This window comes from Heptranchias perlo, chromosome 35 (assembly GCF_035084215.1).
Source record: "Heptranchias perlo isolate sHepPer1 chromosome 35, sHepPer1.hap1, whole genome shotgun sequence".
Taxonomy (NCBI): Eukaryota; Metazoa; Chordata; class Chondrichthyes; order Hexanchiformes; family Hexanchidae; genus Heptranchias; species Heptranchias perlo.
In genome coordinates, this window is record NC_090359.1 from 11,467,237 (window position 1) to 11,481,356 (window position 14,120).

The 14,120-nt window shown below is 45.2% G+C and overlaps 1 protein-coding gene and 5 non-coding genes across 6 annotated transcripts in view; 2 read left to right on the forward strand and 4 right to left on the reverse strand.

Moving 5' to 3' along the window:
• LOC137302345 (zona pellucida sperm-binding protein 3-like) overlaps positions 1-14,120 on the reverse strand; it is a 1,023,493-nt gene that overhangs the window by 775,681 nt on the left and 233,692 nt on the right. The window lies entirely within an intron of this gene.
• On the forward strand, positions 569-640 carry trnad-guc (transfer RNA aspartic acid (anticodon GUC)). Its single transcript has one exon. It is a non-coding gene; the product is annotated as a tRNA-Asp (tRNA).
• On the reverse strand, positions 1,675-1,746 carry trnad-guc (transfer RNA aspartic acid (anticodon GUC)). Its single transcript has one exon. It is a non-coding gene; the product is annotated as a tRNA-Asp (tRNA).
• On the reverse strand, positions 3,814-3,885 carry trnad-guc (transfer RNA aspartic acid (anticodon GUC)). The gene has a single exon. It is a non-coding gene; the product is annotated as a tRNA-Asp (tRNA).
• trnad-guc (transfer RNA aspartic acid (anticodon GUC)) lies at positions 4,847-4,918 on the forward strand. Its single transcript has one exon. It is a non-coding gene; the product is annotated as a tRNA-Asp (tRNA).
• trnad-guc (transfer RNA aspartic acid (anticodon GUC)) lies at positions 5,941-6,012 on the reverse strand. The gene has a single exon. It is a non-coding gene; the product is annotated as a tRNA-Asp (tRNA).

Consider the following 14,120-nt stretch of genomic DNA (forward strand, 5'->3'; position numbering starts at 1 on the left):
TTAATTCACTTAAGAATTATTAATTCTACAAGAAACTTGTTGAATTTTGAAACGCAGAGATGAAACAGGTTGATGAATGACGGGATCTGAAGTCTGTCAGATTTGAACCTGCGCGGGGGAAATGAATGAATTTCGAATCTGTCACCTCACCCACCAGTTCGTAAAAATCACAATTGCTCTGCATCCAGTCCTCAAATAGTCTCCGTACAATAATATTCTGAAAGTGACAATCACCTGTTTTTTTGCTCTGTACTTTTTGTTTAGGAAGAAGGTCGGCGAAGACATAAAATTAAAAGTTAGCGTCTGAAAACTGCTCCCTCCCAGTCGGGGTATTAAACCCCGGACTAAGGTGGGGCAACTCACCACGATAAGAGAGAAAGAAAGAACGAGAGAAAGACAGAGTCAGTTGTCGTTGTCTAACAAAGAGATGGAAATGTAAATGGTTCTTTCAAGAGTGGCCCGTGGAAAATGAAACAAACTGTCATCAAATAAATAGTTAAAAGAAATGCACTGATACGTGAAGCATGTCTAACACCATCTGGGATGAGTGCACAGTCAATGCAGCAGCTCCTCGTTAGTATAGTGGTGAGTATCCCCGCCTGTCACGCGGGAGACCGGGGTTCAATTCCCCGACGGGGAGATTAAACATTTGCCGCCTTTTAAAGCTTTTTCTCTCATTTTGTCTCTAATATTCGATGCGGAATATACAGTGTAAAACTGACTCGGAGTTTCCCACTTTCCCCGATTTAATTTCACTGATATTCCAGCGGTTTTAAAATCTGCTCTCAGCTTCACTCTTCACCTCGATGTTCGACTGGTTTCTGTGATGGTGGGGATTTCGGGAGGAGGCCGAGATGGATCATCCACTCGGCACTTCTGGCTGAAGACGGTTTCTAAAACTTTGCACTCACACGCTGGGCTTTACCATCATTGAGGATGGGGATGTTCATAGAGCCTCTTCCCATTAGTTGTTTAATTATCCACCATCATTCACAAATGGGTGTGGCAGGACTGCAGAGCTTTGATCTAATCCGTTGTTTGTGGGATCGTTTAGCTCTGTCTACAGCATGCTGCTTCCACTGTTTGTCAAGTAGTCCTGTGTTACTTTCAGGTTATTGGTGTGTGTATATGTCTGTGTGCGAGTGTTTATGTAGCTCGGTTTGTGTGTGTTTGTGTATGTGTGAATATGACTATGTCTGTCTCACTTGTTATATGCGTTTCTGAGTGTCCCTCTCTTTCTTTCTATCTGTCACTTTTAACCTGCTCCCCAAATAATTTTTCTCTGGACCTTGACTAACAAAGAGATAGAAAGTAAGTCTTCTTTCAACAGTGGCATGTGGAAAGTTAATCAAATTGTCATCAAAGAAGTCGTTAAAATAGATTCACTGAAACATGCATCCTTTTCATTGCTGCATGTGAGATCTTTCATGTCTGCGCCTGTTCCGAGACCTGTCTCTCTCTGTTTCGGGCTGGTGACAGCGCGATTCTGCGTTTCATTTCTTGCCCATCATTGTGGTTCTCACATCGAGCTGAAGCGTGAGGCAGAGAGCAGATTTTTAAAATCGCTGTGAAATCAATTTGTGGAAGTGGGAAAGGCCGAGTCAGTTTTTCATTGTATTTTCAACATCCAATATTGCAGATAAATGAAAGTGAAGCTTCGAAATCAGCAATAACCTCCTCGTCGGGGAATTGAACCCCGGTCTCCCGCGTGACAGGCGAGGATACTCACCACTATACTAACGAGGAATTCGTGCCGACATTTGCCGTATATTCACCACAGATGCTTCACGTTTCAGTGAATCTGTTTGAACTGTTCATTTGATGACAGTTTGTTTAACTTTCCACGGACCACTGTTGAAAGAAGAATTACCGACCACTTTTCCATCTCATGTTGGATCATGATGTGGGTAACGCGGGAGAGAGTGAGACAGATCTTCTCAGGAAAATATAGAAAATATGAGGCACATACACAGACAGACAGACAGACACAGACACACATACACATGGATTGACTCAGAAATACTGAGAGTCAGAATATGGATAATTTGGCTGATTTTTGTTCCATTTCTGTCGTAGATTTCGTGAAATCTTGCAGATCAATTAAAATGAGCATAAAACTCGAGGTACTCAATGCTGTGGAATTTTAATTCACTTAAGAATTATTAATTCTAGAAGAAACTTGCTGAATTTTGAAACGCAGAGATGAAACAGGTTGATGAATGACGGGATCTGAAGTCTGTCAGATTTGAACCTGCGCGGGGGAAATGAATGAATTTCGAATCTGTCACCTTAATCACCAGTCAGCAAAAATCACAATTGCTCTGCATCCAGTCCTCAAATAGTCTCCGTACAATAATATTCTGAAAGTGACAATCACCTGTTTTTTTGCTCTGTAGTTTTTGTTTAGGAAGAAGGTCGGCGAAGACATAAAATTAAAAGTTAGCGTCTGAAAACTGCTCCCTCCCAGTCGGGGTATTAAACCCCGGACTAAGGTGGGGCAACTCACCACGATAAGAGAGAAAGAACGAAAGAAAGACAGAGTCAGTTGTCGTTGTCTAACAAAGAGATGGAAATGTAAATGGTTCTTTCAAGAGTGGCCCGTGGAAAATGAAACAAACTGTCATCAAATAAATAGTTAAAAGAAATGCACTGATACGTGAAGCATGTCTAACACCATCTGGGATGAGTGCACAGTCAATGCAGTAGTTTCTCCTTAGTATAGTGGTGAGTATCCCCGCCTGTCACGCGGGAGACCGGGGTTCAATTCCCCGACGGGGAGATTAAACATTTGCCGCCTTTTAAAGCTTTTTCTCTCATTTTGTCTCTAATATTCGATGCGGAATATACAGTGTAAAACTGACTCGGAGTTTCCCACTTTCCCCGATTTAATTTCACTGATATTCCAGCGGTTTTAAAATCTGCTCTCAGCTTCACTCTTCACCTCGATGTTCGACTGGTTTCTGTGATGGTGGGGATTTCGGGAGGAGGCCGAGATGGATCATCCACTCGGCACTTCTGGCTGAAGACGGTTTCTAAAACTTTGCACTCACACGCTGGGCTTTACCATCATTGAGGATGGGGATGTTCATAGAGCCTCTTCCCATTAGTTGTTTAATTATCCACCATCATTCACAAATGGGTGTGGCAGGACTGCAGAGCTTTGATCTAATCCGTTGTTTGTGGGATCGTTTAGCTCTGTCTACAGCATGCTGCTTCCACTGTTTGTCAAGTAGTCCTGTGTTACTTTCAGGTTATTGGTGTGTGTATATGTCTGTGTGCGAGTGTTTATGTAGCTCGGTATGTGTGTGTTTGTGTATGTGTGAATATGACTATGTCTGTCTCACTTGTTATATGCGTTTCTGAGTGTCCCTCTCTTTCTTTCTATCTGTCACTTTTAACCTGCTCCCCAAATAATTTTTCTCTGGACCTTGACTAACAAAGAGATAGAAAGTAAGTCTTCTTTCAACAGTGGCATGTGGAAAGTTAATCAAATTGTCATCAAAGAAGTCGTTAAAATAGATTCACTGAAACATGCATCCTTTTCATTGCTGCATGTGAGATCTTTCATGTCTGCGCCTGTTCCGAGACCTGTCTCTCTCTGTTTCGGGCTGGTGACAGCGCGATTCTGCGTTTCATTTCTTGCCCATCATTGTGGTTCTCACATCGAGCTGAAGCGTGAGGCAGGGGGCAGATTTTTAAAATCGCTGTGAAATCAATTTGTGGAAGTGGGAAAGGCCGAGTCAGTTTTTCATTGTATTTTCAACATCCAATATTGCAGATAAATGAAAGTGAAGCTTCGAAATCAGCAATAACCTCCTCGTCGGGGAATTGAACCCCGGTCTCCCGCGTGACAGGCGGGGATACTCACCACTATACTAACGAGGAATTCGTGCAGACATTTGCCGTATATTCACCACAGATGCTTCACGTTTCAGTGAATCTGTTTGAACTGTTCATTTGATGACAGTTTGTTTAACTTTCCACGGACCACTGTTGAAAGAAGAATTACCGACCACTTTTCCATCTCATGTTGGATCATGATGTGGGTAACGCGGGAGAGAGTGAGACAGATCTTCTCAGGAAAATATAGAAAATATGAGGCACATACACAGACAGACAGACAGACACAGACACACATACACATGGATTGACTCAGAAATACTGAGAGTCAGAATATGGATAATTTGGCTGATTTTTGTTCCATTTCTGTCGTAGATTTCGTGAAATCTTGCAGATCAATTAAAATGAGCATAAAACTCGAGGTACTCAATGCTGTGGAATTTTAATTCACTTAAGAATTATTAATTCTAGAAGAAACTTGCTGAATTTTGAAACGCAGAGATGAAACAGGTTGATGAATGACGGGATCTGAAGTCTGTCAGATTTGAACCTGCGCGGGGGAAATGAATGAATTTCCAATCTGTCACCTTAATCACCAGTCAGCAAAAATCACAATTGCTCTGCATCCAGTCCTCAAATAGTCTCCGTACAATAATATTCTGAAAGTGACAATCACCTGTTTTTTTGCTCTGTACTTTTTGTTTAGGAAGAAGGTCGGCGAAGACATAAAATTAAAAGTTAGCGTCTGAAAACTGCTACCTCCCAGTCGGGGTATTAAACCCCAGACTAAGGTGGGGCAACTCACCACGATAAGAGAGAAAGAACGAAAGAAAGACAGAGTCAGTTGTCGTTGTCTAACAAAGAGATGGAAATGTAAATGGTTCTTTCAAGAGTGGCCCGCGGAAAATGAAACAAACTGTCATCAAATAAATAGTTAAAAGAAATGCACTGATACGTGAAGCATGTCTAACACCATCTGGGATGAGTGCACAGTCAATGCAGCAGTTCCTCGTTAGTATAGTGGTGAGTATCCCCGCCTGTCACGCGGGAGACCGGGGTTCAATTCCCCGACGGGGAGATTAAACATTTGCCGCCTTTTAAAGCTTTTTCTCTCATTTATCTCTAATATTCGATGCGGAATATACAATGTAAAACTGACTCGGAGTTTCCCACTTTCCCCGATTTAATTTCACTGATATTCCAGCGGTTTTAAAATCTGCTCTCAGCTTCACTCTTCACCTCGATGTTCGACTGGTTTCTGTGATGTTGGGGATTTCGGGAGGAGGCCGAGATGGATCATCCACTCGGCACTTCTGGCTGAAGACGGTTTCTAAAACTTTGCACTCACACGCTGGGCTTTACCATCATTGAGGATGGGGATGTTCATAGAGCCTCTTCCCATTAGTTGTTTAATTATCCACCATCATTCACAAATGGGTGTGGCAGGACTGCAGAGCTTTGATCTGATCCGTTGTTTGTGGGATCGTTTAGCTCTGTCTACAGCATGCTGCTTCCACTGTTTGTCAAGTAGTCCTGTGTTACTTTCAGGTTATTGGTGTGTGTATATGTCTGTGTGCGAGTGTTTATGTAGCTCGGAATGTGTGTGTTTGTGTATGTGTGAATATGACTATGTCTGTCTCACTTGTTATATGCGTTTCTGAGTGTCCCTCTCTTTCTTTCTATCTGTCACTTTTAACCTGCTCCCCAAATAATTTTTCTCTGGACCTTGACGAACAAAGAGATAGAAGTAAGTCTTCTTTCAGCAGTGGCATGTGGAAAGTTAAACAAATTGTCATCAAAGAAGTAGTTAAAATAGATTCACTGAAACATGCATCCTTTTCATTGCTGCATGTGAGATCTTTCATGTCTGCGCCTGTTCCGAGACCTGTCTCTCTCTGGTGACAGCGCGATTCTGCGTTTCATTTCTTGCCCATCATTGTGGTTCTCACATCGAGCTGAAGCGTGAGGCAGAGAGCAGATATTTAAAATCGCTGTGAAATCAAATTGCTGAAGTGGGAAAGGCCGAGTCAGTTTTTCATTGTATTTTCAACATCCAATATTGCAGATAAATGAAAGTGAAGCTTCGAAAGCAGCAATAACCTCCTCGTCGGGGAATTGAACCCCGGTCTCCCGCGTGACAGGCGGGGATACTCACCACTATACTAACGAGGAATTCGTGCAGACATTTGCCGTATATTCACCACAGATGCTTCACGTTTCAGTGAATCTGTTTGAACTGTTCATTTGATGACAGTTTGTTTAACTTTCCACGGACCACTGTTGAAAGAAGAATTACCGACCACTTTTCCATCTCATGTTGGATCATGATGTGGGTAACGCGGGAGAGAGTGAGACAGATCTTCTCAGGAAAATATAGAAAATATGAGGCACATACACAGACAGACACACAGACAGACAGACACAGACACACATACACATGGATTGACTCAGAAATACTGAGAGTCAGAATATGGATAATTTGGCTGATTTTTGTTCCATTTCTGTCGTAGATTTCGTGAAATCTTGCAGATCAATTAAAATGAGCATAAAACTCGAGGTACTCAATGCTGTGGAAATTTAATTCACTTAAGAATTATTAATTATACAAGAAACTTGTTGAATTTTGAAACGCAGAGATGAAACAGGTTGATGAATGACGGGATCTGAAGTCTGTCAGATTTGAACCTGCGCGGGGGAAATGAATGAATTTCGAATCTGTCACCGAACCCACCAGTTCGTAAAAATCACAATTGCTCTGCATCCATTCCTCAAATAATCTCCGTACAATAATATTCTGAAAGTGACAATCACCTGTTTTTTTGCTCTGTAGTTTTTGTTTAGGAAGAAGGTCGGCGAAGACATAAAATTAAAAGTTAGCGTCTGTAAAATGCTACCTCCCAGTCGGGGTATTGAACCCCGGACGAAGGCGGGGCGACTCACCACGATAAGAGAGGAAAAAAAAGAAAGAAAGACAGAGTCAGTTGTCGTTGTCTCACAAAGAGATGGAAATGTAAAGGGTTCTTTCAACAGTGGCAAGTGGAAAATGAAACAAACTGTCATCAAATAAATAGTTAAAAGTAATGCACTGATACGTGAAGCATGTCTAACACCATCTGGGATGAGTGCAAGATCAATGTAACAGTTCCTCGTTAGTATAGTGGTGAGTATCCCCGCCTGTCACGCGGGAGACCGGGATTTAGTTCCCCTACGGGGGGTTTAAACTTTCGCCGCCTTCCAAAGCTTTTATCTCCAATATTGGATGCGGAATATACAGTGTAAAACTGACTCGGAGTTTCCCACTTTCGCCAATTTAATTTCACTGATATTCCAGCGGTTTTAAAATCTGCTCTCAGCTTCACTCTTCACCTCGATGTTCGACTGGCGTCTGTGATGGTGGGGATTTTGGGAGGAGGCCGAGATGGATCTTCCACTCGGCACTTCTGGCTGAAGACGGTTTCTAAAACTTTGCACTCACGTGCTGGGCTTCACCATTATTGAGGATGGGGATGTTCATCGAGCCTCTTCCCGTTCGTTGTTTAATTATCCACCATCATTCACAAATGGGTGTGGCAGGACTGCAGAGCTTTGATCTGATCCGTTGTTTGTGGGATCGCTTCGCTCTATCTGCAGCATGCTGTTTGTCAAGTAGTCCTGTGTTACTTTCATGTTATTGGTGTGTGTATGTTTGTGTGTATATGTCTGTGTGTGAGTGTTTATGTCGCTAGCATGTGGGCTTCCATTTTTACAGCTTTTTTATTTTAAACTCTTGGGGGCCGGGATTCCTGGGCCTTCTCCTTCACACCACATGAGAGGAGGCGAGAAGGCCCGAAACAGCAGGTAATTGCCTTTATCGCACAGCTTGTGGGCCCGGAGGAGCAGGAGTGCTTCCCCCTGGCCCAACAAGCCAACCGGCCGTGATCCCACACAGGCGATCGGCCGACCCCCTCCAAATCTCCGACACCCCTGCACGAGCGAAAAACCCCATGATCTCCGACCCCCGCGATGACCCCCGACCCCCGATGACTGACTCGCCGATGCCCCCGATGAGTGACCCACCCATGACCTCATGACCCCCGTGACCCCCATCCCCGATAAAATCATGCCCAATGGGTTTGATTCCCGTTGTGTTATCTCTCTGTCGGTTTGCTGATAAACGTTTAACTCGCGGCCTGTTCCCGTCAATGGTCACAAGTAGTAACAGACAGAGCGGGTCTGACCGCCCCGAGATGTGGAAAAGACATCAGTTTAGGACAAATGCCTCAAATCAAATGGTCTCCCGGCACCGAGAGAGAGAAATTCCAGAGAAAAAGGCAGAAGAGAAAAGAGAAATAAAAACTCAATAAAGACACTATCAATATTTCCCATTCTTGATGCCTGTCTATTTCTTCCCCAACCTTTCTGTGCCGGTTAAAATTTCAGTGAAATAAATGCGAGAATCGACTCAAAGAACGAGAACAGAGCAACAAAAATCACCGAACACAGAATCAAACCCAGAGACCTTCAGATCTTCAATCTCACGCTCTCCAAACTCAACTATTTCGACTCCACTGTAAATTGGACTTTGTGACATCACCTTGGACAAAAATATAAACCGGGTGGAATTTCCCCTCCCGCTCATTCCTCACTCTGGGGGAATGGGACCCGATCAGATCTCGGAGCTCAGGTTATGTTAATGTTCAGCTGATGATATCTTAATATTATCTTGTGTTTGGCCTCATTTAATCAGGTTCATGGGCACTTTCTTCCATCATCCCTTCTCCCTGAAAGGAATGTGGTGCAGCGGTTGCCAAATTTAACAGGAAAAATCAATTATCGCCCGCTTTTCACAGGAGAAGAAACTCATCCTGGAGATTCACGCGGAGCAATTTCCCAAATAATGGTCCCGCCCGGGATTGAATCAGAGACTTTTCATGAGTGATGTAAACATGATAACCGCTGCACTCGGGAAACCACTGCTCAATTTAAGGCATCGTGTGCCTTCTCCGTTAAACAACTTCTGTCCCACACTTAAAGCTCTCATTCCATCTCTTTCTCAAACATTTCACTGACCAAAACTTCACAAGTCACAGAGGAAAAAGACTTAATTTCAAAATCATTAAACTCCCGAAGGAGCAGCGGGGACAGACTGAGCGGTGTAACTGAGTACAGAGATACAGAGAGACACCAGCAGAGGGAGGTAGAGAGCGGTGTAACTGAGTACAGAGATACAGAGAGACACCAGCAGACGGAGGTAGAGAGCGGTGTAACTGAGTACAGAGATACAGAGAGACACCAGCAGAGGGAGGTAGAGAGCGGTGTAACTGAGTACAGAGATACAGAGAGACACCAGCAGAGGGAGGTAGAGAGCGGTGTAACTGAGCACAGAGATACAGAGAGACACCAGCAGAGGGAGGTAGAGAGCGGTGTAACTGAGTACAGAGATACAGAGAGACACCAGCAGAGGGAGGTAGAGAGCGGTGTAACTGAGTACAGAGATACAGAGAGACACCAGCAGAGGGAGGTAGAGAGCGGTGTAACTGAGTACAGAGATACAGAGAGACACCGGCAGAGGGAGGTAGAGAGCGGTGCAACTGAGTACAGAGATACAGAGAGACACCAGCAGAGGGAGGTAGAGAGCGGTGTAACTGAGTGCAGAGAGACAGAGAGACACCAGCAGAGGGAGGTAGAGAGCGGTGTAACTGAGTGCAGAGAGACAGAGAGACACCAGCAGAGTGTCCAGGAAACCAACCTTTTATCTGAAATCTGAGGCGAGATATAAACTGCACAGAGTAGACGAAGCATTACTGTGTATCTAACCCGTGTTTTACCTGCCCTGGGAGTGTTTGATTTGACAGTGTGGAGGGAGCTTCATTCTGCATCTAACCCGTGCTGTACCTGTCCTGGGAGTGTTTGATGGGGCAGTTCAGATGGAACTTTAATCAGTCTCTCCACATAACTGAAGTCCCTCATCCCTGGTACCATTCTAATAAATCTCCTCTGCACCCTCTCTAAGGCCTTGACATCCTTCTTCATGTTTCGTGCCCAGAATTAAACACAATACTCCAGCTGAGGCCTCACCAGTGTTTTATAAAGGTTTTGTATCAATTCCTTGCTTTTGTATTCAAAGCCTCAATTAATAAAGCAAAGGGCCCCATTTGCTTTTTTAACTGCCTTCTCAACTTGTCCTGCCACCTTCCAAGATTTGTGTAACTACACCCCCAGTTCTCTCGATTCCTGCACTCCCTTTAAAATTGTGCCATTTCGTTTAAATTGCCTCTCCTCATTCTTCCTACCAAAATGTATCAATTCACAATTCTCTGCATTAAATTTCATCTGCCCATTTCACCAGTCTGTCTATGTCCTCCTGAAGTCTGTTACCATCCTCAACATTGTTTATTACATTTCTGAGTTTCGTGTCATCTGCAAACTTTGAAATTATACCCTGTACTCCCAAGTCCCGGTCATTAATATATATCAAAAAGAGCAGTGGTCCTAATACCGAGCCCTGGGGGGCACCACTGTATACTTGCCTCCAGTCTGAAAAACAACCGTTCACCACTCCTCTCTGTTTTCTGCTCCTTAGCCAATTTTGTATCCATGCTGCCATTGTCCGTTTAATCCCATGGGCTTCAATTTTGCTAACAAGTCTATTGTGTGATACTTTATCCTCCCTTAATCTCTCCCTGCATAGAAACTCCCCGACCCATATTCATGGCCACCCCCTCGACCTTGCCATCTCACGTGGTCTCTCTTCTCCTGATCGTGTCAATCATGGATAAGGCCATCTCTGATCACTTCCTTGTAACCCTCTCCACCCACATGGAATCAGAGAATCATAGAAAGGTCACAGCATGGTTTGAGGCCATTTGGCACATCGAGTCCTTACCGGCTCCATGCAAGATCAATCCATGTAGTCCCACTCCCACAATGCACATCATAGAATGAACTCAGGAATCCCACGCCACTTTCTATGAGCGGCATCAGGCTGCGGTTATGGTGCAGACCGGGACCCAGGGCTGAGGCTGTGGTCATCAGTTACTCTGGGAGTGGCACAGTCTGGTTCATGACTAGCCGGGGGTGAGAGTAACACCAGAGAGTCAGGATGGTGTTTAGAAGGGTGTGGGTTCCAGCTCCAGTTCCAGGACTGGGACACATGATCCAGACTGACTGTGTCGTGCTGAAAGGGAGCTGCATCGTGAGAGGTGCTGTCGTTTGAATGAGGTGTTTAATGGGGGTCCCTTCTATCTGCTCCGAGGTGTAAAAGATCCCGTGGCAATTTGTGAAGAGCAGGGAGTTCTCCCGGTGTCCTGGCCAACATTCTTCCCTCGACCATCAGCACCCAACAAACAGGAGATCGGCTTAATATCTCATCACTGTTTGTGGGATCTTGCTGTGCACAACTTGTCTGCTACCTTCTCTTAAAAACGATAGTGACTGAACTTCTAGTGAAGTGCGTTGGGATGTCCTGAGGATGTGAAAGGTGCCATACAAATGCAAGTTCCTTGTTTCTCACAGGGGGCCGTGTCTCGCTCCTCGTCTCATTGAGACTCTCAGTTGATTGGTCCGTTCTCTGCGCAGATGGGGCCAGACTCACTGAGTGTTTCCCGAATGTTCTGTGTGTGTTTCACTCAGACTCGGGCTTTACAGTAAATAATAAAAGGACTGTAGTCAAACACTTGGCCATGAGCTGCTGCCCAACCTGTCGTGATATTGTTGCTTGCTTCCCTTCAGTTTTTGGTGCACTGTTGCCTCATTTCTCAGTGTGATTGTGGGACTGACACAGAAATGAGAGAGAAAGCAGCAGCCACAGCCTGGACTGCAGGCAAATTGGGAGGCTGAAACTAAAAGTTAACTATTCCCACACCGGGAATCGAAGCCGTGCCACCTGGGTAAAAACCAAGAATCCTAACCGCTGGACCACATGGGAACTAAAATAAAGCACTAGCAGGAAGGGCACTGAGACTACAACCGGAAAGTTAACGGACTATTCAAAGGAGGTATTCACAATTATGAAAGGTTTTGACAGAGTGTGTAAAGAGAAATTGTTTCCAGTGATGGAATGGTTAATAACCAGAGGACACAGATTTCAGATAAATTGAAAGAAATCATTGGGGGATTTGGAGAGATTTTTTTACACAGCGAGTTGTTATGATCTGGAATGCACTGCCTGAAAGGGAGGTGGAAGCAGGTTCAATAGTAACTTTCAAAAGGTAATTGGATAAATAGTTGACGTGTAATAAATTGCAGGGCTGTGGGGAAAGAGCCGGGGAGTGGGACTAACCCACTTCCTTCTGTGTTCATCCCTGGAAAAAACCCTCCCCCAGGTCACTGACAACGGCACTTTCAAATTCCCAACTCTCTGGACTTTGTCCCTCCATTCACCACGACATTTCTGCAGCTACTGATTTGCTCAATCACACCCTCACCTCCACCTTTGACGCCCTTGTACCCATTAAAGCCATCACTCTCCCTCACCCTGGTCAATCCCCCTGGGTCTGCCCTCATTTCTGCTTCCTTAAGTCCAAGGGACACAGCTTTGAAAGTTTATGGTGGACAACTGCTTTGGCCATTCATCGCCAGATCTGGCTGGACCACATAAAGCACTATCGGGTCCTGTCTCCTCTGACAAAACTGCTCACTATTCCAGGATCATCCTGGAATGTAAAGATAACCCCCGGCTTCTCTTCTCCAATACAAACCGTCTTCTTAAACCCCACTCCCCTCACTCCTCCACCCTCACCTCCAACAAAAAGTGCGAGGAGCTCATGGAATTCTTTGTCACTGAGATTGAGACCATCCATTCAGCTGCCTCTGCCGCTCCCCTCCCTTCCCCGAGCTCACCAAGTTTCTCTCCTATCTCCCCTCATGCCCTCTCTGAGCTCATCTTGACCATGAGACCCACCTCCTGCTCCCTCGACCCTATTCCCAACAATCTGCTGACCACACAACCTCCCTTCCTGGCCCCATGTTAGCTGACATTGTTAATGGTCTCCTCTCCTCAGGTACTGTCCCCCTCCCCATCAAATCTGCCGTCATCACCCTCATTCTCAAAAGACCCACCCTTGACCCCTGTGTCCTTGTAAACTACCACCCCATCTCCCACCTCCCTTTCCTCTCCAAAGTCTTGTCACCTCCCAAATCCATGTCCATCTTTCCCACAACACCATGTTTGAATCCCTCCAATCAGGTTTCCACTCCTGCCACTGTACTGAAACGGCCCTTGTCAAAGTCACAAATGACATCCTCTGTGACTGTGTAGAGGGAGATTTAATCTTCATTTAACCCTTGATGCACCTGCCCCCGGAATGTTTGATGGCACAGTGTCGAGGGAGCTTTACTCTGCCATGTACTGTACAGTATCAGTCTGTGATGGAGCAGAGCCCTGCTCTTTAATGGAAAATATTCTTTCGATGAGCCACTGAGCCCCTAAAGCAGCCTCCGAGACCCAAAGTCTGATTTCCATCCCACAGTTCCAGCAGTTAGCGAGGGCTGGGCCACGTTAACAGCAGCTCTCTGTTCCTGGTCTGGAGCTGAGGTGTTGTGTATTGTCCCTGACACAGGGACCAGACGGTGAGCTGCTGGCTCCTATTGTTCTGGGATCATTCCCTGCTGCTCTGTTCTCACCTCTTCACTGGGTCTCAGATTATTACCAGCCATCTTCCTGATCAATAAACAATCGGCAGTCTGACCGCGGAGATTTGAAATGTGTGAAACATTTCATGTGTCTCATCCCTGTCCCTGGACACAAATAAATAGGCCGTCATGAAATGTTCACAGTCCATTTCTTGAGGCTTCTCCTTCTTAGAAGAATCTTCTAAACTCCTTGCTAAAGTGACCTTTGATCATAATGTCTTGTTTTGCGGTATGTTCTAGATTGTTCCAGGTCAGCATTGTAATAATTCGGGGTAGTTGAAAAGTGGGATCATTATATTAAATCGAGATATTGATCACAGCCCCGCCCCCCGAACATTCAAACCACCGTTCAGGAGGAGAACCCCTCTGCTCGCTGACCTACATTGGCTCCCAGTCCACCAACATCTCAAATTTTAAATTATCATCCTCGTGTTCAAATCCCTCCATGACCTCGCCCCTCCCTATCTCTGTAACCTCCTCCACCCCGACAACCCTCCGAGATCTCTGAGCTCCTCCAATTCAGGCCTCTTGCGCATCCACGATTTTCATCGCTCCACCATTGGCGGCCGTGCCTTCAACCGACTGGGCCCAAAGCTCTGGATTTCCCTCCCGAAACCTCCCCGCCTCTCTACCTCTCTCTCCTCCCTTAAGACACTTAAAACCTACCT